Consider the following 24534-nt stretch of genomic DNA (forward strand, 5'->3'; position numbering starts at 1 on the left):
GTACTTAAGAAAGACAAAAGCAGCAGCCTGTTTGGGGTTTGGGGGTGGGGTGGGCCTGGCTACTCTTTGTTTCACCTGGGCGTGTTGGGAGTTCGCTCTCAGCGTCTGGAGAGAGAAGCCGCAGAGAGAAGAGCTGCTGGTTCCCGTTTTCGGCGTCTTTCCTTTCTGCTGGAAACAACACCGGGATCCCAAGGCTGCTTTCCCTGCCCTGCTGGAGGCTGGGCTGTGGCTGCCCTGCACCGCTGTTGCTTCGAGCCTTCACTGCATTGTAGACGTGCTCACCCTGCCTGCCTGGAGCCCCGGGGGGTTCCCCTTTTGGATACATCTTGCCTGCCACCTGGGATTTGTGTTTGTGCCTGCCGCTCCGGCCTGCCATTCCAGCCTGCTGTTCCAGGAGTCCAGGATCGGCTGCCCAGCGGTTTGTGAAGCTTTTTTGTTCCATCCTTCCCCGGGATCCCAGGGCACCAGAGCAGCCGCGTGCTCCCCGAGCTCGCTCCGGAGCGCCCCCTGCAGCCGCGGGGGAACCATCGCACCTGCCCTGCTCACCGGGAGCCGCCAGCGCCCCTGCCGGCTGCGAGCGGAACTGCACCCGAGGGGAAAGGGCCTGACAGCCAAGAAGGCTGGGACTGGGTTTGTGTTTGCTGTTACTGTCATAGTTATTGTTGTTTTGTTTGACTGGTTATATATCTATATATCTATATATCTATATATCTATATATCTATATATCTATATATCTATATATATAAAGAACTGTTATTCCTATTTCCCACATCTTTGCCTAAAGACCCCTGATTTCAAAATCATAATAACTCAGAGGGAAAGGGGTTATATCTGCCACTTCAAGGGAGGCTTCTGCCTTCCTTAGCAGACACCTGCCTTTCAAACCGAGACAGGTTTGGTTTTTCCTTCAAGTTGACCCCATTTCCTGGGTCTTACGACAAGTGCTGATAAACCCTGTCAGAAATTATTTCCCTTGGCTTCTCCTTCCCAACTCTTTTCCATTGCTGCAGATGCCAGGAAGACCAGGTTCTTGTTTCCAGAAACGCCTCATGTGCCCATTTTGCAATGGCCTTGCCTGTTTCTGAAGGGACTTTCTGCAAGGTTTTCCAAACACTTGACCACTTTTGTCCTAAGTGCGGCACGGCCTCCTGCCCTGGATAACTCTGGAAGTTGTGTTGCCTTGTTCTGGAGGGAACGGTGGAACTGCTGGGTTCAGATGCTGAACCAGCTGGGGGCAAGTGTTGTGGTTCCACGTTGATCTGGGCTGTTGCTAAACTGCATTTTTCACTTGCTTGCCATCTAAGGCCTCTCCTTTCCCACAGGCATCTCCTTCTCCTTTAGACTGTGCAGATCCCAAGGACTGTGCAGCCCGGCAGGAATGTCTCTGCATCGGATTCTGTCCTCATTTACAAGTGACCTGGAAACAAAACTCCACTTGAGGCTTTTCCATCAGGGAATTGAGCAGTGCACATTCATCTCCACGCCATTGTTTGCCTCTTCCAGCTTCCTTGTTGATGAAGATCTCTGGCTGGTGATGGAATACATGGATGGAGGAACTTTGCAGGACGTTGTCAGACAGACACACATGGCTGAAGGAGAGATGGCAGCTGTCAGTCGGGAGGTGAGGGATCCTGCTCGTGCTTCCCATGGCTTGGACACAATGCTCCTTCCAAGCAGAGCCTGAGAACAGGAGTGGCTCCATGCTCAGAGCTTTGTTTCTGTGTTGTTTTTATGAGCTGCAGAAGAAAGAGCCTCTGAAGTGAACGGCCTGCCAGTGTCACTGCACTTCCACTCTGCTCTTGTCCTCTTTCCTGCTGTTGTGGGACTCTCTGTCTTTTTTGATTTGATTTGCTGTTCTCAGCTTTGCCTTGAACCATTTGCCCGGAGTTTGTCTGCACTGCACTCCTGGCCTGGCACAGCAAAGCTGCTGCTGGCAGAATTCTAAACTGTCCTTTCTTGTGGGATTGTGTATTCCGGCCATGGATTTCCACCCTCGTGTTTCTTGCTCTCTCTCAGTGTCTGCAGGGCCTGGATTTCCTCCACTCGAACCGGGTGATCCACAGAGATCTGAAGAGCTCCAACATCCTTCTGGCAACGGATGGCTCTGTCAAGCTGGGTGGGTGTTCCTGGTCAGGCACGGCGCTCCCGGGCTGCGGCTGTGGGGCTGCTTCCCAGTGACGGCCAGAGCCCCACAAGTGCTGCTGGTGGCGGTGCCCGGCCCCTGCTGCCAGCTGAGAGCGGCTGCCCCATGCAGAGAGCTCCGGAGAGGAGCAGGGTGTCAGCAGTGGCTTTGCTCTGGGTGTGGCCCTTCCAGAGGGGCAGGAGTTGGAATCTGAAGCTTCAAGGGAATCACTAAAAGCCACTGCATGAAAGCTGAGGGTTCCTTTAAGGGTCCACTTCCATCTTGCCTTGGCTACAGCCCTGAGGACTTTTCCAGCTGGATTCAGCACTGCATTCTCAGACTGAGAGTGGGCAATCTTTGTGCTTGGTTTCCTCATTCCAGCTGCCTTTGACAGTGTTTGTTTCTGTCCTCAGCTGATTTTGGCCTCTGTGCTCAGCTCAGCCCTGAGCAGGAGCAGAGCAGCTCCATGGTGGGCACTGCTCACTGGATGGCCCCAGAGGTTGTGACCAGTTCTCCTTATGGCCCCAAGGTGGACATCTGGTCCTTGGGCATTGTGACCATCGAGATGGTGGAAGGAGAACCTCCTTACTTCGAGCACACGGCGGCCATGGTAAGAGGCAAATTTCCCAGAGTTTGCAGAGGCCTGTGAGCACAGAGGGACCCCGCCCTGGGAGGAGCAGCCTGAGGGCTCTGCCCATCGGGAAGGGAATTCCCAGAGGATTCGAGCCTGAGCACAGACAAATATTCTGCAGTCTCCAGAATTTGCTTTGGGTTTTAAGTTGTTGCAGCTCTTCTGTCTGTGAGGATGACCTGAAAACATGAAGCCAGAGCATCAGCTCTAATCTTATCTTGCAGAAAACCACAGAACAACCCCAAAACCCACACCCAAACCCAACAAGTTTTCTGAAGGAGTTTCTGAAAGAGGTTCTATGAGATGAACTCCCCCTGAATCTTCTCACTGGGAAACTTGTCTAAAACATGAAGATGATTGTTTAACATCCCCATAGTCTAACATATTTCTTTCCTAGCCCACGCTACTTTCTCCATGTCACCAAGCCTGAGCTTTCAGCAACCCAAACCTCGGGTTCCTTGTCTGGCAGTTTCTAGGATGGAACATCCTGAATGCATTTACTTGAGTGTCAATGGCACTGCAGGGATGCATTTGATGTAAGAATCCTTGGAAATAACACAGGCAGACTCTTGCAAATGGCCTGTAAAGCTGGTGTCTGTATTTGGAGAAGCAAAATGGGTTATTTCTGATGGAGGTTCCAACTAACAAAGTCAGCCAATGACATTGGCTCTCAGGGCAAGATCATCTGGATGTTGGAATGGCTGTGGCTGCAGCAGCGTTTGGCTTTTTTGGTTGGCACAGAAAAATGAGCTCTGAGCAGCATCTCTGCCAGGGAGGAAACTGTCCCTGGAGACTGGGGCTGAGAAACCGGGGTCGCTGTGAGCACTCGTGGGTGTGAAGGAAGCTGGCAGAGCTTTTTCAGAAGTGTTTGCTTTCCGCGCAGGCTCGCTGTCTGATCCGGCAGAACGGGACCCCGCAGCTGCAGGAGCCCAGGTGCCTGTCGGCTCTGCTGCGGGACTTCCTGGAGTGCAGCCTGGAGCCGGACGAGGAGCGGCGCTGGTCTGCCCAGGAGCTGCTGCAGGTGGATGCGAAGCGGCTGCAGGGGAAACAGCAGCGTGAGGGAGGGGTTTTCTCGTGGGGCCCCCCTCCAATAGTCTTCAGTCTCGCTGCTTTTCACATGCAAAGCCAGCAGAATCCTCGCCTGGTTTGGCCTGGCAGGGTCCTTTCCAGGTCATCTGGACCAGGTGCCCTGCAAGGAGCAGGGACATCTTCAAGCAGATCAGGTGGCTCCGAGCCCTGCCTGACCTGAGCCTGGATGTTTCCAGGGAGGAGGCACCTCCCACATCTCTGGGCACCCTCTGCCAGTGTTTCCCCACTCTTCTGATAAAAAAATTCTGCCTCAGATCTAATCTGAGCCTGCTTCCCTCTCCTGAGTTTCAAACATTCCCCTTTGTCCTGTTGCAACGGAGCCTGTGAGGAACTTGACTTGGGAAAGTAACAGTTGATTTCTTTCTTTTTCATCCTTTGGGCAGCACCCATTTTTACCATCAGCCAAGCCTCTCTCCAGCCTGAGCCCTCTGATCGCTGCAGCAAAGCAATTGAAGGAGCAGCGGAGGATGTGAAGCACCTGGGGACAGCTTTTTGTTATAGTAGTTAGGACAAGTGGATAGTTACGGTAGTTAGCACTGCTAGTTAGTTATGGTGGTTAGGACAGCCTGGTAGTTATGGCAGCTTTTTGAATAAAAACTCTGTTAAACCTCAAGTCCCTTGATGTGCCCCTTCCTTGTTCCCCCGTGACTCAGCTGCCCAGAGCAATGCGAGGGGAGAGCGGGCCCAGCCTTGCCCAGAGCTGAGCCCCAGCAGAGCCCCGGCAGAGCCCAGAGCAGCCTCAGCATTGGCAGAGTCAGCCTGGAAGGAGGCGCCTGGAGCCTTCTCGACTGCAGCCGACTCTTGTTTACAAACCGCGTGGGGTGGGAAATGCCACTGGTTCTGCAAGAGGGCAGAGGGGGCCCGGGGAAGGCCCAAGTGCTCCATGTGAGGAAAAACCCGCCCAGTGCTGGAGAAAAACCGCGCCTTTTTCCCCTTCCATGTCGGCCAAAACATTGAATCCTAAACCAAGTCAAACGGGGCAGGGGAGGAGCCCAGGCCCTTCTGCCCCTGCAAACCAAAGCGTCCCTTGCACGGCTCTGAGCCCCGGTGGCCCCGCGGGCGTTGGTTTCTGTCGGGCTCGCTGCCGCCAGCCCAGGGCCTGCTCGGGACAGGGCGGGCGCTGGAGGCTGCGGGCGGGGAGATGCGATCCCGGGACACACATTCGGTGGCACCTGCGAGCGCAAGCAGGGGAGGGGCTCTGGCAGTGATGGGAGAAAGGAATAAGGTGAATGTGACTTAAACAAACAAAGCCCGTGAATCTGCTTTAGATAAGGCCAGGGAGCTGTAGGTAGGAAGGAGTGAAAGAAACTATCACTTCCAGAAAATGTTACTGATTGCCATGGACTGCTGCTCAGCCAAGGCCATGTGAAATTCCTGAACTTAGAGAAGAAGAACAAAGACTCAGTGGAATTATTAATATTGCTTTGTTTTACTAAAACAAACAAAACGGGTGTGTGCATATTGGAGGGCGGATAGAGAAGTCTGAACGTTCCAAGGAACACTCCTGCCGACGGGGCAGCCACCTCTGTCCTACCCACAGCAGCCGGGACGAGCCAGCGCTGCTCCGGCACCGGCTCCTGCCGAGGCATCAGCGGCAAGGAGAGCACGGGCAGCCACTCCCGCAGCGCCCTCACGCCAGGGCGAACACGGCGCCCACACGGCACAACGAACCCGCCACTTTAGCGGGGGGGGGTTCCGAACGCAGGGGAGCCGGCCAGAGTCACAATACAAACACCGATATGATTTGAGCATCGTGCTCCACTTTATTGTTTCCTTACACCAACTTATATGTACTTTACAAAGATTAACGCCCTATTCCCATGGGACAGCCTCTAAGCAGCGGAGGAGCCAACCAGTGTGTAACTTTGCCAAGGATTTTAAAGGCTGCCTGCTGCCAGGTGTCTTTCAAGCCTGTATGCAGCCTGAGGCCCCTTCAGATTTCTTCCCTAGCAACCCTGGGGTGCCCAGACTGTCCAGACTGTCCTGGGGTATTATATGCCCCTGTTCCACAAGGAATTCCTCTACACATCCCCCATTTTATTTTTGGTCAACCCAGGCCTGGTCAATGATTTTTGCAGCCCCGCTTTAAGGCAAGAAAAAATCCACCCAAATACTATTAAGCCTAATATAACTACAAATAGCAATCGGCAGCATTCTACTACCAAGGTATGCAGCCATCCAGTGATACCCAGACTCTTAAGCCCATCTCCAGTAGGGTCGTCTGTCTCCCGAAGGTTGTGCAGGCCCCTCTGGAGGTCCGAGAGGTGCTTTTGTATTGAGACAGAGTGGTCAGAAAGATTCATACAGCACATACCCTGGAAATCTTCACAGCTGTGGCCGTGAGCTAGTAGTAGAAAATCAATGGTTGCCCAATTTTATAATACTGCATGCCTAACACTAGTAACATCTGCGCTTAGCTTGTCAAGCATCTGCGAAGTTATGTTTAGCTCATCCCTTGCCCAGCAAGGAAGTTTATGCAATATTGTGTGAGCCCTGGCTGCTGAAGCACCAGGTAAAAGCATAGATGCTAGCCAAATTATACCACGACTCCAAAAGATGGGCTCTTCATTCTTTTTACATTTGAGCTCATGGACTGAACAGCGCACCCTGGTTTCAGTGCGGTGGGTGATATTTAAGAGTTGATGCAGGTTTGGATGGAACAGGGTGAGTTTCCCTAAGTAGCACGGTCCCTCATGTGGGCTGGCAGGAACCCCATTCCACGCACGGTCCCCACATATTAAGAATGTACCACTGGGGAGGCATTTCGGGGCTTGACCCGTGAGGTTGATTTGGTGGTACATTGCTTCAGACTTGCAATTTCTCAGAAACCAGTCTGCAAGAGGGCCAACAGTGGCCCAAAGGCACTTATTAACATTTAATTGACTGGTAGTGGGAGGCTTGAATGTCATGTAACCATCCCCAGTTTGGTTTGTGGAACCCAGTAGATCTAACTCTTATGGTGTCCCCATGGTGACATTGATGCTTTTCAGGAATGCAGCTTGCCAGCAGGCACGCTGCTGCCCAGGCTTGAGTCTGATCAGCCCTGAACAACTGCCATTGCCTGTGGCATTCCCTATCAGGGAGCTGTTGTCTAGCATCCCTCGGAAGTCTTGCAAGTTAAAGTACAGGACCCCAATTAAGCAGGTGTGAAATGGGTCCCCTGGCTTGGCCAGGCTCAGACACATAGAGTCTCACATAGAGTCTTGCCCCATTAAATTAGCTAGGGTGACCCACATGTTTTGTCTCTTTTGGATTGCTGTCAACATTGTGTGGGACCCGGTTAGGGTGCTTACGAGAAGCAAACCTCTCAGAATGTTTGCGGGCCCAGCGCTGCTTGGTCACTTCCCAGCGGTCGGGGGCCACCACATGCTGCCACGGGACACGAACCTGTGCTACACTCTCGCCCTAACACTGCCACACTCTGTACTGCCTTCATTGGTCTAAATGGGCAGACAGCCGATCGAAGATGTCCGCCAATGCCCTTGTCTCAAGACAGTCAAAACAATTCCCCACTCTGGGTCTGGTGCTATACACAAGAATCTACGCAACTTCCCTTCTTGGTTCCGCCTTTGGAGAGGGTTCCCTGACACCCACCACAAGTCCAAGAAATGATACAAAAAGTAATCAAAAAGCTTGCTGACTTAGCTACACAAAACATTTTGCAGTCTGTCTTTACAGCAGATGTCCTGTGTCCAAATGATTACATCAGCATCGCACAGTTGTTGTTAACCCCTTTACAGTTCCTGCTCTGGGAACGAACGTGGACTGCAACACTGCAGAATGTCCTGCAACAACAGGGACAAGTCATTGCTACATCACTGACCAGAGCTGTGCCCAGCAAAGTGGTGCCATGCTACAGGACCCCGAAATGAGAAGGTGCAGTCAGCATCACCTCCTGAGGAAAGTGACGCCACTACTTCAACAGCTGGGACTCTGAGACCTCGGTCCCGAGAAGCCTTGGGAGAGGCTGCAGACGTGGCTGAGTGAAGGAGCTGAGGACTTGCCAGATCCACCACTCTCTGTAGCAAGAGAAATAGTGAGACTCTGGGGTGAATGTAACAGCTGCCCTAGGTGGTTGCTAGTGACTGGTGGTGGGTGTCAGGGAACCTTTTCCAAAGACAAAACTAAGAAGAGCCGTGCTCACCCTGCCTGCGTGGACCTCCGGGGGGCTCCCCTTTTGGATACATCTCGTCTGCCACTCAGGATTTGTGTTTGTGCCTGCCGCTCCAGCCTGCTGTTCCAGCCTGCTGTTCCCGAGAGTCCGGGATCGGCTGCCCAGCGGTTTGTGAAGCTTTTGTTCCACCCTTCCCGGGATCCCAGGGCACCATTGCTGCGTGCTCCCCGAGCTCGCTCCAGAGCGCCCCCTGCAGCCGCGGGGGAACCATCGCACCTGCCCTGCTCACCGGGAGCCGCCAGCGCCCCTGCCGGCTGTGAGCGGAACTGCACCCGAGGGGAAAGGGCCTGACAGCCAAGAAGGCTGGGACTGGGTTTGTGTTTGTTTGCTGTTATTGCCATAGTTATTGTTGTTTGTTTGACTGGTTATATATCTATATATATATCTATATATATAGTAAAGGACTGTTATTCCTATTTCCCACATCTTTGCCTAAAGACCCCTGATTTCAAAATCATAATAACTCAGAGGGAAAGGGGTTATATCTGCCACTTCAAGGGAGGCTTCTGCCTTCCTTAGCAGACACCTGCCTTTCAAACCGAGACAGGGATTGATAAAAGAACTGTACCAAGAGCCTGCAAGCAAAAGGCCTGTGTGAGAAAGACTCTCCATGAGAAAATTCCTGTGTGAAAAACAAGCTTGAGAAAAAAAGAGGGAGTTTGAAGATAAGACCTGGAGAGCGGAGGTGAACTCTGAATTCCTTTAATCATAACATAACTGTAGAAGCTTGCCAATGTAAGTCCAATTAGGTAGAAGCAGAAATTCGCTTTGATAAGTTTTAAGCCACTTAAGAGTTAACAACCTGGTATACTATATAAGTGCCTCTGGATTGCTAATAAACAGAGCTTGCTTTTATCAACCACATTGGTTTTGGACTGCAATTTCTCCCCCTGCCAGAGCCACCGGGCCTTTTTTTTTCCTTTCCAACAGAAAAGGTAGAAGAAGAGGAAGGAACAAGAAAAAGGAACAAGGGAGGAAGGAGAGGAGGAAGGAAAGTGGAAGGAAGGACAGAAAAAGGAGAGGAAGGAGAGTGGAGAAGGAGAGGATGGGATTTGCTTCCGTGCCACAGGGAAAGGGAAGGAGATCCCCCCAGTCCGTCCCTGGCAGGACAGCGTCGGCAGCAGGGTTTTCCTGCAGCCGGGGGCGATGCTGGGCTGGGAGATGGAGCAGGGGAGAGGGGGAAGGGGCACTGACTTCCACCTCACCAGCCTGGGGGTCCCGGTGCATCTTCCTCGCAGCCTCCTCTTCCATCTGGACAAAGTTTGGGATTGGGAAATCCTGTTTTGGGGGACAAACAAGGGTGAGTGCATTGGGTTTGATGGTCCCGCTGCCCAAGCCCAGCTCTAGAAGTCACCGGCCCTTTCAGCATTGAGAGGGGCCCCGACCCTGCTCATCTCCAGCCTCCCCCACCCCTCCTGGCTGCCGGGGGTCCCCCAGCTGCAGGATTTCCCCTCGCCGCTCTCCCCACTTCTGGGGAACCCCAAAACCGATGTCACCACCCCCCTCCTCCCCCACCGGTACTGGGTGATCACCACAATGACCTTCCAAGATCCCTCCAAGGCTCATTTGCAGCTCAGCTTTGGAGTCCTACAAGATCCAAACACCTCCTCCCCTACAAAAAAAATTCCTCCTGCTCCTCCTCTTCCTTTTCCTTCTATTCCTGCTCCTCCTTTTCCCCTTCTTGCTCCTCCTATTCCGGTTCCTGCTCTTCGTCCTCCTCCTTTTCCTACACCTCCTGCTCCTCTCTCCCTCCTGCTCCTCCCCCGCTCCCAACCCGGACACCTATTTCCCACACCCGCCTGCCCCACGGCCACCGCAGCACCGGATGTTGGCGGGGAGGAACTCCCTGTGAGCCCCCCAGGGATGGGCAGGGGGCTTGGGGACATCCCCAGTATGGATCCATCCCCCCCCCAGAGCCCCAGGAAATCGCTCCAGGGTTCAAATCCTGGGGAAGAGGGCTGGATCCCCATGGAACGGCACTTCTTCCGTCCCAACCCCACCTTTCCCTCCCCACTCCCATTGTTCCCTCCAACTCACAGACCTCTCCCAACTCATTTTGGGGGTCCCATGCCCCTCCCGCTCTCTTTGGGGATCCCAGACCCCTCTTTTTTCCCACTCTTCTACCCCTTCATCATCGTTCCCCCAATTGCCAACCCCCTTGCTGATGCTTGGGTTTGGGGGTTCCACGCTGCTCCTGCTCAGTCTGGGGGTCCCATTCCCCCTTTCCCTCAATTAGGGCAGCTCCTGGCAGCTTTTTTCTGGGAGGAATCCCTGAGTTTCAGGATTCTTGGGGTGCAGTTTTGCAGGGGGACAGCTCTGTCTGGCCTTCTGCTCCCTCTTGTGGCCTCTCAGCTGCCCCCAACACCCTGGGGGTGCTAGGATTTCCTTCCTGGGGACAAGGACGTTCATTCCCTTCCAGGACCCCAATGCTGGCTGGGGGTCCAAGCTCAGGGGGTCCTTGAGCAGCTGCCCCAGAACCTCCGCCAGGGTCTCCCAGCGCAGCCGGAGCCGCTCGGCCTGGGGTCCCCAAAGCCCTCAGCAAGCCCCAAGTCCCTCCCAGGAACCCTCAACTCCCTCAAATCCAGCATCTCCCACATCGCCTGCAAGTTCCCCCCATGGCACCGGCCATGGCCATGTCGCCACATGTCACTGGTCCTGTCCCACCGTGTCCTCACCCATGGCTGTGTCTCCACCATGTTTCCCTCCATGTCATTGTCCCTCCATGTCACCACCCATGTGTCAGTTCAATGTCTTTATTTTTACCCCAGTTTCAAGTGTATTGAAGGATGAAGAAAAATGAAAAGAAAACCAAGGCCAAAAGAAATGGAGTTCCGTGTCTGTGCCAGCTGAGGATCCTTGTGCTTGGGTTGGAGCGAAGAACCTTTTTCTTGGGGGTTCCACCTCACTGTCTCCAGAATCAGTCTTTGCCCCAGTCCATCACCATTTGGCTGTGGAAGACGCCCTTGGGCCAGAGAAAATCGGAATCATGGAATCACTGAGGTTGGAAAAGACCTCCAAGACCATCCAGAGTTGCTTGATGCCACCAGAAGATAGGACTGAATGGAAAAGATTTTTTGGGGTCAATAATCAACAAATCCTCTCTCCCCAATGAATTCCCGATGTCGGTCTGCGTCCCAATGGATGTCCCTGCCCCTGGGTTCATCCAGGTGCCCGCAGGGAGCCAGGAAGATGTGGAGCCTCTCAGCCAGGTGTCTTCCCAACAGGGATCACCAGGACAACAGATTACCAGGGCTCTGCCCAATGGGGGTCACTGGGGATCATCCAACGCCGATCCTCCCACGGGGGATGGAGCTGGAGCAGTGCACGAAGCTCTTCCCGCACTCAGGGCACTCGCAGGGCTTCCCTTAGCGGTGCCTCCGTTGGTGTTGGGTCAAGTTAGAGCTGCTGGAGAAGCTCTTCCCACACTGGGGACACTCATAGGGCCTCCCCTTGGTGTGGGTGCGCCGGTGCCTGATGAGGGTGGAGTTTTGCTTGAAGCCCTTCCTGCAGTCGGGGCAGCGGAAGGGCCTCTCATCTGTGTGAATGCGCTCATGTCTGAGGAGGGCTGTGGTGCTCTGAAACCTTTTCCCACACTCGGGACACTCGTAGGGCCTCTCCCCAGTGTGGACACGCTGGTGTACCCTCAGATGGGAATTACGGCTGAAGCTCTTCCCACATTCTGAGCAGGTGTAGGGCTGTTCCCCGGTGTGGATCGTGTGGTGACTGATGAGGTCGGTGCTGTGGCTGAAGCTCTTCCCACATTCCCCACACTCATAGGGCCGTTCCCCCGGTGTGGATCACCTGGTGGTGGATCAGGTGGGGCCTCTCCCCGGTGTGGATGCGCCTGTGCCTGACGAGGTTGGAGCTGTTGTTGAAGCCCTTCCCGCAGTCGGGGCAGCGGAAGGGCCTCTCCTCTGTGTGTACTGGCTGATGTTTGTTGAGATCCGAGCTCCTCACAAACCTCTTCCCACACTTGGGACACTCGTAGGGCCTCTCGCCGGTGTGGATACGCTGGTGTAGGACAAGGGCGAAGTTTTGCTTGAAGCCCTTCCCGCAGTCGGGGCAGCAGAAGGGCTTCTCCTCTGTGTGAATTCGCTGATGTACGAGGAGATCGCAGCTCCTCCGAAATCTCTTCTCACATTCGGGACACTCGTAGGGCTTCTCCCCAGTGGATGTGCTGGTGTTCCCTCAGGTTGAAGTTCTGGCTGAAGCTCTTCCCACATTCCCCACACTCGTAGGGACATTCCCCAGTGTGAATAACTGGTGGCGGATCAGGAGGGTGCTCATTCTGAAGCCCTTCCCACACTCCCCACACGCATAGGGCCGTTTCCCCGTATGGACCTTGAAGTGATTGATGAGGCTGGACCTCCAGCTGAAGCGCTTCCTACATTCCCCACACTCATGTGGCCGCTCCCCAGTGTGGATGTTCTGGTGCTCCCTCAGGTGGGAGCTCCACCTGAAGCTCTTCCCACATTCCCCACACTCGTAGGGCTTTGCCCCACTGTGGATCTTGTGGTGATTGAGGAAGCTGGAGCTTTGGCTGAAGCTCTTCCCACATTTCCCACACTCATAGGGCTGTTCCCCAGTGTGGATCCTCTGGTGCTGGATCAGGTTGGATCTCTAGCTGAAGCTCTTCCCCCTGGATCTCTGGCTGCCTTCCCAGCACAGGGGGGATCTTTCCTCCTTGGATCTCTCTGGGCTGCATTTGCACCCCCTCCTCATGTGGGATCTCTGGGACTTTTCCTCCTCCTCCATCCGGCCACACCTTGGGAATAACAAATCCTGGTTTGGGGGGAAAAACAAGGGGTGAGCACCTTGGGCTGGGGGTTCCTCCTGCCCAAGTCCATTTCAGGAAGTCACTGGATGTTTTGTGTCCATAAAAATCCCCGAAGCACCAAGATCAGGCCCCAAAAAAACCCTCATAGGAGATCTGCCTCTCGTCTCTCCACTCTTGGGTTTTGGGGGGTCCCTTCCCTGGGCTGATGGGGTCCTGTGGCCCCCCTGGAGTCCCCCCATTCTGGGGTCTTGCTTACAGATAATCCAGGGGGTTTTGAGGGTCCCAGTGATCCCTTCTCCCCTGACTCTCCAAGGTTCCATGGATCCCAGGGGTCCTCCCACTCCAGGCTCTTCCCCTCCCCCCTTCAGGCTGCCGGGGGGCCCCCAGCTCTGGTATTGTCCCTCTCTGCTCTCCCCACTTGAGGGTCCCAGGGTTCCTCTCCACCGTTCTCCTCTGGGTCCCCGAGACTGATGTCCCCCCCCACCAGTAAATGCTGATCATCATATGGACCCCCAAATACCCACCCAAGGGGAATCTGTGACTCAGCTTTGGGGTTCTGCAAGATCCAAACATCTTGCCCGAAAAACCCAAGCCCTCCCAGTGACCCACAAAGGTATTTGGGTCTCGATTCTGGAATCTGCAAACTCCAAACACTCCCCCCAGAAAAACCACTCTTCAGGACTCCCTGATATATTTGGGGCAAGCTCCCCCTCCCTTGTCCCCTGTGGGATGGAACCTCGTGCTTCTCCTTCTACCCCTCTTCCTGCTCCTCCTCCTCCTGTTTCCCTCCTCTTCCTCCCACTCCTCTTCCGTGCCCACCCTGGACCCCCCTTTCCTACCCCTCTCTTCCCCTCAGCTCCCGCAGCACCGGATGCTAAGTGGGGGGAACCCCCCTGAGCCCCCCACGGATGGGCAGGGGAGTCAGGGATCCCCCAGTGTGGATCCATCCCCTCCCAGAGCCCTGGGGAATCGCTCCAGGGATCAAGAGATGGGGACACGAAGGGACCCCCAGAGGATTCCCTTTCCCGCTGTCCCCCCTCTCCCACCCCTTTTCCATCGTCCCCCCAAATCCCAGCTCCCCCCAGCTTAGTTTGGGGATGACCCACCCCCCTCTCTATTGCTCAGTTTGGGTGTCCTAAATGCCCTTTTATGCCTTGTCCCTCCCTTCTCCATCGTGTTGAAAGGAATAAGAGGAATGTGTCTTTACAAACACATACTCTGAATCTGCTCAGACAGGGACAAGGACAGGGACTTGTACAGAAGGAAGTGACAGCAGAAACCAGCAGCTCCACAAAATGGCACTGACTGACACACACTGCTGCTCAGCCAAGCTCCTGCTCAATTCCTCAACTTCCAGAACAACAACAAAGCCTGAACAGAACCATGGACATCGTTTCCTATACAAAAGGAGAGAATGTTGAGGTAGTCTGCACATTCTCCCAGAGAAATTAAGGACATGGACACCCAGGGGGGAACAGTAAGGGAAGCTGAGAAGGGGACTCAACAAACGGATGGTGTTGATGTGCTGGGAAATGATTGGTTGAAGGGAAGGTGCAGGAATATGGTTAAGGCAAACAGCAGCAGGAGGAATCGATGTGGTAAGGAAAAGGAAGATGAAAAGGGGAGGAAGAGAGAAATAGTGCGGACTGGGATGTTCTACAGCACCTTCCCCCATCTTATGCTCAAAATTTCCAGCTGCAGGTCCTCTCTATCACCAGCTTCCAGGACAGGGAAACAAGGTCAGGATTTCAGGAGGTTTCTCCGTGGTGGGGAGTGGCAGGACCACTCTGAATCCACTCCAAATCTGACACCTAAGGGGGGAAATTGTCAAGAAGTTCTTTCATTATTCAGGCAATAAGTGGGAAAAATGAGCAGGTGTGTTTTATTCAACCACTATCAGTAGATCTGGGAGATGGATTCAAAATGCATCAATTTCTGTTTGCTCCTAATTGTGATTGTAATTTACTGGGAAGGGATTTGGTGGCTGAAGTGGGAATGCAAATTCATATTGTCAAAGGAGATACAGAGGCTAATGCTGCTGGACCTTTGTGTCAAATGTCTGCAAAGGCCTCTGCTGAAGTGAACCCAGAAGTGTGGGCAGCCCCAGGGAAATAGGGAAAATCAGATATGGAGCCTCTCCAAATTCCTTTGGAGCAACCAGGACAAGTGGTGTCTAAAAGCAATACCCTGTTCCAAGGGAGGCAAGGAAGGGGTTACAGCCTCTTACTGAGTCCCTGCTAAAGGCAGCACTTCTGGAGTCAGGCATCTCTCCCTACAACTCTCCTCTCCTGCCAGGCAAGAAACCCCATCATGGACACCAGAAGGAAAGCACAATTTACAAGGCTTCAAAAGCAGATTAACTGAGCCTCCTGCCCTGGCCCTCCCAGACAGGGAAAAACCATTTGAATTGCATGTGGATGTTAATCAGGGCCATGCCAAAGGAATTCCTGGGCTCAAATGTTTCACCCAGTGGCCAGAGAGTGGCCTCATTGTCTGCAGAATTGTGCAGCCCCGGCTTTAATGGGAACTGAGGCCTGAAAACTGACAGCAGCAGAATCTCTGACTGTTCAAGCCTGGCATCAAGGTAAAGCTTTGTTAACCAAAGGAGCCTCTAAATGGATGAGCAGCCCTCGGTTCTTACAGAATGAAACTTGTTGGATGGAACAGGAGGATTCAGAGTTGAGGACAGGGGAAGGGTTGAACCCAGCCTCCTGTTTGAACGGCCCTGGACACAGGGCTGGCAAGAAACCCATGGCTGCAGTCAAGTGACAGAGCTCCAGACCCGGCCTAGCAGAGATTTACCAGACATTCCCTGGCCTGAGGGAGAAAATGTGTTTAGGGATGGGTCTGCAAGGGCAGCAGAAGGGAAAAGAGTGACAAGACACGCTGCTCTTAAGGAAAGGGAATGAGACAAAGCGCAGCTCAGCGCCCGCATGCTCAGCTCAAAGGGCCGAGCTGGGGGTGCCTGGAAGAGCCTGGCACTGAAATGCCCTGAGCAGGAAGGCTTCAATATCTTCTGCTAACAGCATGGCAGCTCACAGCGGGGCAGAAGCATTTCCAACTGCTTCAGCAATCCCTGGATCAGTTCTTAAGGCATGTTTGGAACAAACAATTCCAAGATAGGAGACTGTGGAAGCAATAGACTCAGACAGGGGAAATCCTTTTACAGGAAAGATCCTTCAGGCTGTTCTGGCTGCTTTAGGAACACAGTGGCACCTCCAGACCCCCTGGCACCCCCAGAGTTTGGGTTGGGTAGAAAGAATGAATGGGGAAATAAAGAAACACCTTCTGAAGCTGAGGAGAGAAACCAAGATGCCACGGGTACGGCTGCTGCCATTGGCTTTGGCAAGAAGAAGAGGCAGACCCAGGGTAGATATTCAATTATCTCCCCTGGAACTGATGTTTGCAATTTCCCATCCTGGTAGTTCTTGACCTAGTGGGAGGTGGAGATCAGGGATGTCTGTTTCAAGCAGTCTGTGGCCAGAATCCTGTCTCTTCTGAAAGCTCTTCCACAGGAAGCTCGGCTGGCACAGACCCTGCCTTGGGACTTTGCTGCCCACAACATCCAACCAGGACATCAGGTCCTGCCTGAGGAATGCAAAGAAGCACCACTGGTGGCCAAGGGCGTGGCCCATTCCAAGTGTCCCCGAGCACAGAAACAGCCGCCAGCACAGCTGAACACGGGGGGACCCCTCAGCCTCGCCTCAAGCTCTCGGAAGCCCCGCGGATTTGCACTCCCCGGCTGCAGGAGGAGCAGGCCAGGCCGCCACTGCCCCTGCACAGAAGGGGCCGCAGCAGCAGCCAGGGCTCCACAGCGGGGCAAGCCCCGGGGGCTGCCCACAGATCCTCTGCTGAAATTGTCTGGCTGGGCACCTCCTCTGGCATCTCCAGGCACTGGGGGCCAATCCTCGCTGGCACCGGGCGAGCTTCAGAGCTTTCTGTGCCTGCACTCGCCACAGGTGCTGCGGGAGACAGCAGGAGAATTCCACTCTGGCTCTCAGTTAACTCACACTCTGGGCTGGGTGTGACTAGATTACACCATTAGAATGTTTTTTCCTAGTATCAATAATCCTACTTCTATATTGTAAGTAAGGGTTGGGCCAGGGATGTGAGAGTCAATTTTTAGTTTTAGGAGAAGAAGTAGCAAAAATCTTTGATGCTTTGGGGTTTTATTCTGTATGTGTGTGCATGGTTGTTAGTGATGGCAAAATTTTGGTATGGGTTTTTTGACATTCACCTTTAGGTTGTATTTTGCCAAACTAGAAAAGCTCTAAAGGAGTCCCTTTAACTCATAAACAGTTAAAAAAGCCAAACCAAAGCAACAACAAAAAGAAGAGGCTTGTTGGGGGGCAACACGTGAGTCACTTGATGGCTGCCCTGGAAGAGAAGCTTCTTTCCAGGCAGCCAGCAGAGGAGATTTAGAAATGCAAATTAACTCAGCTGGGGGAAATGTGCACAATGTCCCAGGCTCTCCTTGCCTGACAGAGGAATTGGGCTGATTCCCTCTGCCCCTCACCCCAAGCTCTGCCTCCCTGCACAGACGGAATTTGCATCGCTAAAGGCAGAGCCCACCCTGAGCATCTCTGACTCTGCAACAGAAATCCCTGAAGCTGCAAAGGAAAACAGCAAACAGAGAATGTTGGGAGAACTTCACTCAAAAAAGCGGGGGGGAATCATCCCTCTCCCCACTGTTATAAATGTATTGTGATGTTGGCTTTTCGCATGTTAAATAATTGTTATGAATGTATTGTGATGTTGGCTTTTTTTTCATGCTCCTTAATGTTAGGAAAACTCTACCTAGGTTCTGTAACGATATAGAGCGTCTACTGTTTATGTAGTCAATTTAGAAAAGATAGGCAGAAAATATCTTCACATTCCTGGAGAATCTTATCAGAAGAAAAACCCGAAACCAGACAGAATGGAGCCAAGGAGGAAGATAAGGCTGATGGGATGATACTTAGCAACTCCAAAGAATTTATGAATCATGCAGGATTGTGATGAATATGCAATAAGAGATGTACTTTTAAAGACAATCTTTTGGATGTAGAGTTGTGCCTTTGGATGTCTGCCAAAGCACCCGGCTGTAATACCCTTTTTGCTGTTGTCCTCTAATTGCCCCTTCTATTAAACTTTCCTTAAAAATTTACAAAGAGTGAACCTCGTTTTTCACAATTTGGTTGCCCGTATGGGGAAAAGGCCTCACCTCTGAGATCTCCCGGGGAACCCTGAGCGGCAGAGCGCCCCCGCCTGCTTTTGGTGGCCTTGCTTTGTGTTTCCCGACGTGGTCAGGGGGGTTTGCAGGTCAAACACCTGGAGGACAAGAGAGGAGACAAAGCAAAAAGAAAGGAAAGGCTCTCTAAGATACCGTGCACGAAGACTCAGAGAAAGGTGAGCATTTTTTAATTCCTCTTTTTTTGGGGGGATACGGGGGATGAAAGTGTGTGCATGAGACACGGGCTGGTTACCCCAGAGCTGCGAAGCGAGTGTGGAGCCTCTGAGGCTGCAGTTCTGCTCTCCCGCGAGGGAAGCAGTCAGTAAAGAGGCGAAGAGAAAGATAAAAGGAGTGAGAGAACTCCGGGTTTAACTGGGACTGGGTTTCAGGGGAGGGACTGGATCCCTTGAAGGAGGGGAGTCAAGAGTTTCCTAGTATTGGATCCGAGAAATTTAGGGTTTAAGACTGCCGGATTGAGGGTTCAAAAATTCAAGAAATCCGGGCTTAATTCTGCTAAATTGAGGGTTAGTTCCAAGACGTTTGGGTTTTGAGACTGCTGGATTGAGGGTTAAAAATTCAAGAAATCCAGGCTTAATTCTGACAAATTGAGGATTACTCCAAGAAACCCAGAACTTTGGGCTCAGGGGTGAATATTGGCCAACAATTTGAAATTAAAAGGTACCTTAATCTTGTGTGGTTGTGACTGAAAGCGCTTGAGAAAGAGAAATTGGAAAAATAAAAAGGAGTGAGTGAGAATGAATGAAAATGTATGTGATAGAAATGTTAAACCTTGAAATACAACTTTATTTTCTGGAGGGAGGCATATGTATTAAGAGGAAGGAAGTTTTGTATTCTAGAAGAAAGGGGAGAGAGGAGGTGGGGTTTGAATACTTGTTTGTTTTGTTGGTTTTTATCAAAACAAAAAGTGGGAAACAAAGGCCTGGGAAGTATAGATAAGATTCTGAGAAAATGGGACATAAAAACTAGTAAGCAAGAGTCAGGGAATAAAAAAAAGGGAATAGAGGCATGCCAGTAGAGATACCCCAGGAAAGCCCTTGGGGAGTTCTGTTAGCTAACTGGAATACAAACCCAAGTACAAAGAAAAAGAGCAAAGTCAAAATGATACAGTTTTGTATGTTTGGTTGGGCTGAGAAGGAAATAAGATCTGACAATGTATTCTGGCCCAGACATGGCTCTTGAAGTCTGGATCTGTCAGGCTTTACAAGTATTTGTAAATTCAAAAGAACCCTTTAACACAGAAGAAAGCAAGTATGCTTCTTTCTGAGTGGGAAACATAGAGCCCAAGGGGATAAGAATTTTTAAGTTGTCAGAGACCAAGGAAAGGAAAAAAAAAAGGGGAAAACAAGAAAGAGAAGGGCTGGGAGCCCCTGGAAGCATTGCCCCCTCCATTCCCGCCTGTTTCCCCCCCCAAGCCCAGGCTCCTGTGGCACCACTTGCAGCTGCACCACCGCTCCTGGAGCCCCAGGTCCCGCCTGTTCCGGCTCTTATGGCACCATCCGTAGCTCCAGCACTTGTTCCAGTGGCGGTGGCTCCGCCGGTGGCCCCGGTGTTCCCACTGCCCCCTCCAGCCCCTGCGGGTCCAGCGGCAGCCCAGCCCCACCCCTTACGGTGTCCCTTGAATAAGGGGCAGTCAATAACTAACTCATGTAAGCACAAGTTAACTATTGGGAGACAGCAATGTTAGTTCAGACAGAAGATGTTAATTTCAAAGCCTGAGAAGCCGAATTCACCCTGATCTTGTCAAGATAGAGGGGACAAGGATCATCTCAGAGATTGCTGAATCATCCCTCAAAGGACTACGCATGCCCAGGGAGAAAGGTGAAAAGTTCACTGCGAGGATGACTACTGGCCTTCATCAGAAAGACCCCCGAGGAAGAGGAGAGGCCTTCCTCAGCGCGACCACCAGGACACACAGCGCATGCGTGGCCCATATGCTAATGACTTCCGAGAAATAATTTGTGTAACCACACCTGTCCCAAGGAATGTGATGAATATTCATAATTTAACCCTTAATACTGTGTTGTAGAGAGCACCAGGTGTGTGTGTTTGGAGGAGCGATCCCTGCACACCCAGCGCGCCGAATAAAGCAAATACCCACTTCTCTGACTCTGTCTCTGAAGTGTCTCCTGGCCCGGTTGCGGCACGATTCATCTGGCACCCCGAGATGGGACCCTCTCTGCCCGGCTGCTGGATCCAGGGGGAAGCAGACCTCCCAGTCGCGACCCTGAATTTTCAGGGGGAGCTCAGCTGTCCTTTGGCTCACGGCAGGGGCAGACAAGGACCATCTGCACCAAATTAAGGTATTTGCTATTCCTTTTAAACACAAAATACCTGCAGGTCCAGGGTTCGAGTCCCTGAGGGTGGGTTGAAAGTCCCGAGGAAGACTGGGTCTCCCAAAATTAGTCCTGGGCAAGAGGAAAAGTACTTTTAAGGGGGTTGGACCCCCCCGGGGTTGGACCCCACTGTGAAAGGTACCTTTAAGGGGTTGGACCCCGCTGTTATGCGATATTGTACGGCTATTTGTGTTTGTCTGTTGCTATTGTGCTGCTGTGTGAGTGAGAGTGGATGAGACGTGCTGTCAAAGTGCGAAGTGAGTGAGGGGCTCTATCTGCGGTTCCGTACCCCGGCGACGGGCTCGGCCAGAGAAAAGCGAAGCGTTTGGCAAAGAGTGAATGAGGATAAATCATATAAACCATTGGTTCGGAATTCAACCTTACTGTCCGAAGGGGGGGCAGATTTTAGAGGAGAAAAGATTTTAGCTATTGAATTGAAAACATCCAGACCCCCAACGCCTTTCTAATGTAGCTCCATCTGATTTCCCTTTTGAAATCCCGTGTTTAGTGTATGAAAACAGTTGTGAAGCTTGTATTTCTGTGCATGTATTAATTGTGAGAGAAAGTGGTATTGTACTTCTACTAGATGGAGTGGGTGGTGTCCAAGCTGCCAGAGGAGAGAGCTTGGTATCAGACTAGAAAGAGCAAGAATTAAAAAAAAAAAAGAAAGTGCAGATAATGTTAGAGTAAGGGGAGAGTGGCAGAGAATAGTGAGAAATTTGAGAGAAACTGGTTAGAAAAGTACAGCAAGTGTATGTGTACGTAAGAAGAGATGAGGAAAAGGCAAAAGCGATGGCAAAGGTGATGGCAGAAGTTGTAAGAATTGCGGACGTGATTAACAGGTTTGGGTGTGCAGAGCTGTAAGGCTCCTGTTATGTGGTGCTTGTGCAGAGCTGAAAGGCTCCTGTTTGGAGGGGACCTGTGCCCCTGTGCCTTTCGTGTTTTGTTGTGAAAAGCCAAAATTGGCAGGTTTCAGACCTGAGGCAAATCCGGAGCTCCTATCTTGTGGGGAACCCCGCCACCAGTCTGTGGTTTATTGTGGAAAACTAGAATTGGCAGATTCTAACCCTGGAGCCAATTCTGCAGCTGCTGCCTTGTGGGGATGGTGGTGTCCCTGTGCAGGCCCAGGTATTTGTCATGCAGCCTCATCTGCGGGGGCTGTAGAGAAACCTATGGAGAAAATGTTTTGCTATCCTTCCGTGGTTAATTTGTTAATCACCTCTCTACTCCTGGGGTGGATTTGGTAATAAAAAAAAAAAAAAAAAAAAAAAAAAAGGGGTTTTAGGCAGTAGCATTGCTTGCTGCCGAACTTGATCTTGTCCAAAGGGAAAATCACCAGAACAAAGGGAGCAAACTGATAAGGCAAACTGCTCCAGGGCGAAAAGCAGAAGCCTACTAAAACCCTGAAGAAAAAAAAAAAAAAGGGCAATCCAAATGCCTGATTCACAGACTGCAACTCTTGCAAAACTTTTAAAAGCAGTCTCACTCCCTCCACTGAAGAATCAGTTGGAAGAAACCCCACCGAAAACCTGTGGGAGACAACAAAAGTGGTGCAACAAGCACTTCATAGAATAAATACTAAAACTCCACTTGAATAAGTTTAAGCAATTAAGCTCTTGTTTCACTCAGACATATTTTTCATTTTTTTTTGGGAGGGGGGGAAGTTTGTTTCTTTTTTCTTCTCTAGGAATGTCAAATGTCCCGACATCAAAGGTAAAGAAAGCAGTTTGAGAGCAAGGAAACTGCAAGCAGCAAAATCACACCTAAATGTGATAACCATTGCTTCACTGTCACTTTGTGTTAGCCCCAAAAGGTTTTACTTCTTTTTAATAATTGGTGTAGTGGGCCAAATTTTCACTTTCCTTTTATAGGAATCTACCAACACATGAGATGGAGCTGTGTGAAAACCAATGAAATGTAAAGTGTCACCATAATTGCTCGCATTGTCAGTTGGTTAATGTTTGTAATTTGTTTGTGTTTTCATTGCAAGTGACTTGGTGAGAGATCAAATAGAAGTTAAAGCATTCTACATATTCTTGAGTTTAATTTTTGTCTAACTTGTTTTGTCTTTTTACTGAAAAATGGTGTGGTTAAAGTCTTATAGATGTATAATTTGTCTCAACCAATATTATCCTAAGAGTTGGTATAAGAATTTATACATATTTGAAATCCTACAAATGTGAACTAACCTTCCTGGTTCTGCCTCAGAAGGCTTCAAAATTATTATAATCTAGCTAAATTTTTGGATTTTCTAATTAGTGAATTAAAGAATCTTGACAAAACACAAGCAAATGCTACATGAGAAATTATTGAACCCCCCTTCCTAAACCAAGGGGGATACAGAAAAGCCTTCTACCAGCTCTCAAACTAAAGTGCTGTTCAATCTCATGCCATATGTCTTAAGAGGATTTATATCACATTCTGCAATCTCAGTTGTAGGTGCAGAATGAGATGAAGGAAAAAAAAAAAAAAAAAACACAAAAACCAAAAACCCTAGGTTTGAAAGAGAATTCATTTCATTTTTAATCCCACCAAAATAAAGCCACAGTTTGTAGCTTGTGTCAAGATTAAATGACGAGTGCTATAATCTGTCTCCTGGAAAACAGAGCATAGCCCTAATGTAAAGATATGTTTGCATGAGAACATTTTGTATGAAAATGTTTTGTGTGTTAGTTTTGTATCATAAAAACTAATCCTTCATAATGTATAGAATTATACAGCAGAGTAAGAATATTATTATAACAAAAACTGTATAAAGAAGCTACAACCAAAGAAGCCTCCTAAAGATACCTGACTAGGACTTTAAACTGTAAGTTAAACCACTAAGATTAGATAAAGGAAAGAGAAATACCCATAGATAGTAAAATAACAAATCAAGTGATCTCATTAGTAGATGTTGAAATTCCAGAGATCAAAACGGGCTCCCCCAGTGATTATTGAACTACTGGAAGGGGCACAACCAGTGTCAATTAAACAATAAACACTAAGGCATAAAACATGAGTAAGAATAGAACCAATAATTACTACATTTATTAATCAGAGGTTGTTGAGAGAGTGTAGACCTTCCTGCAATACCCCAATTCTACCAGTACAAAAGCCAGATGAAAGTTATTGATTAGTTAGGACCTGAGGACACTTTACTCACAAAATTACAAAGTGACTGAGTGTGGTTTTCAGTTTTAGATTTAAAAGATGCTCTCTTTTGTCTGCCATTAGCTGAAAGCAGTCAGGAAATTTTTGCCTTTGAATGGGAAAACCCCAGAACAGGGAGAAAAAGTCAGCTCACATGGACTGTATTGCCACAAGGATTCAAAAATAACCCCACGATATTTGGAGGTCAATTATCCCAAGAACTGGAAGCCTGGACACTGCCACTTGGAGAAGGTACACTTCTGCAGTACGTCGATGCTCTACTGATAGCAACAAGGACCCATGAAGACTGCAAGAATTGGACTGTAAGTCTTTTAAATTTTCTGGGACTAAGTGGATATAGAGTCTCCCCTGAAAAGGCTCAGCTAGTCCTCCAGAAAGTTACATATCTGGGGTATGAACTGGCAGGAGGGGAGAGAGCCTTGGGAGACAACAGGAAAGAGGCAATTTGTCAAATGCCCAGGCCACCTTTATACCAACTCCTAAAAGAGACTGGGGGAACTCACCTATGCTGGACACCAGAGACTAATAATGCATTTGTAACTCTGAAACGTGAGTTGATGCAAGCTCCAGCACTGGGCATACCAGATGTCACTAAACCTTTTCTGTTGTTCTCACATGAGAGACAAGGACTGGCGCTGGGACTTTTGGCACAGAAGCTGGGACCATACAAAAGGCCGGTGGCTTATTTCTCCAAGCAGCTGGACGTGGTCAGCCAAGGAGAGCCCCCCTGCCTGCCTGCGTGCAGTGGCAGCTGTGATCCTGAACATAGAAGAAGCTCACAAGTTCACGCTGGGCCAGCAGATAACTGTTTTTGTCTCTCACACAGTGTCAGCAGTGCTCACACAGAAAGGAAACCCCATCTCACTTTCTCAAATACCAGGCTGTCCTAGCAGAATCAGAAGATGTGAGTATCCAAGTAACTAACATTTTAAACCCAGCAGCTTACCTCCAGGGCAAGGCTGCTGAGGAGCCTGTACAGCATGACTGCATTGAAACCATGGAGGCAGTTTATTCTGGCTGC

At 50.7% G+C, this 24534-nt stretch overlaps 1 pseudogene; it reads right to left on the minus strand.

Annotated features, from left to right (window-relative positions):
- Positions 1 to 5583: 5583 nt before the first annotated feature.
- Positions 5584 to 24495, minus strand: LOC138101921 (zinc finger protein 551-like; annotated as a pseudogene).
- Positions 24496 to 24534: the final 39 nt, after the last annotated feature.

This window comes from Aphelocoma coerulescens, unplaced genomic scaffold, assembly GCF_041296385.1.
Source record: "Aphelocoma coerulescens isolate FSJ_1873_10779 unplaced genomic scaffold, UR_Acoe_1.0 HiC_scaffold_56, whole genome shotgun sequence".
Taxonomy (NCBI): Eukaryota; Metazoa; Chordata; class Aves; order Passeriformes; family Corvidae; genus Aphelocoma; species Aphelocoma coerulescens.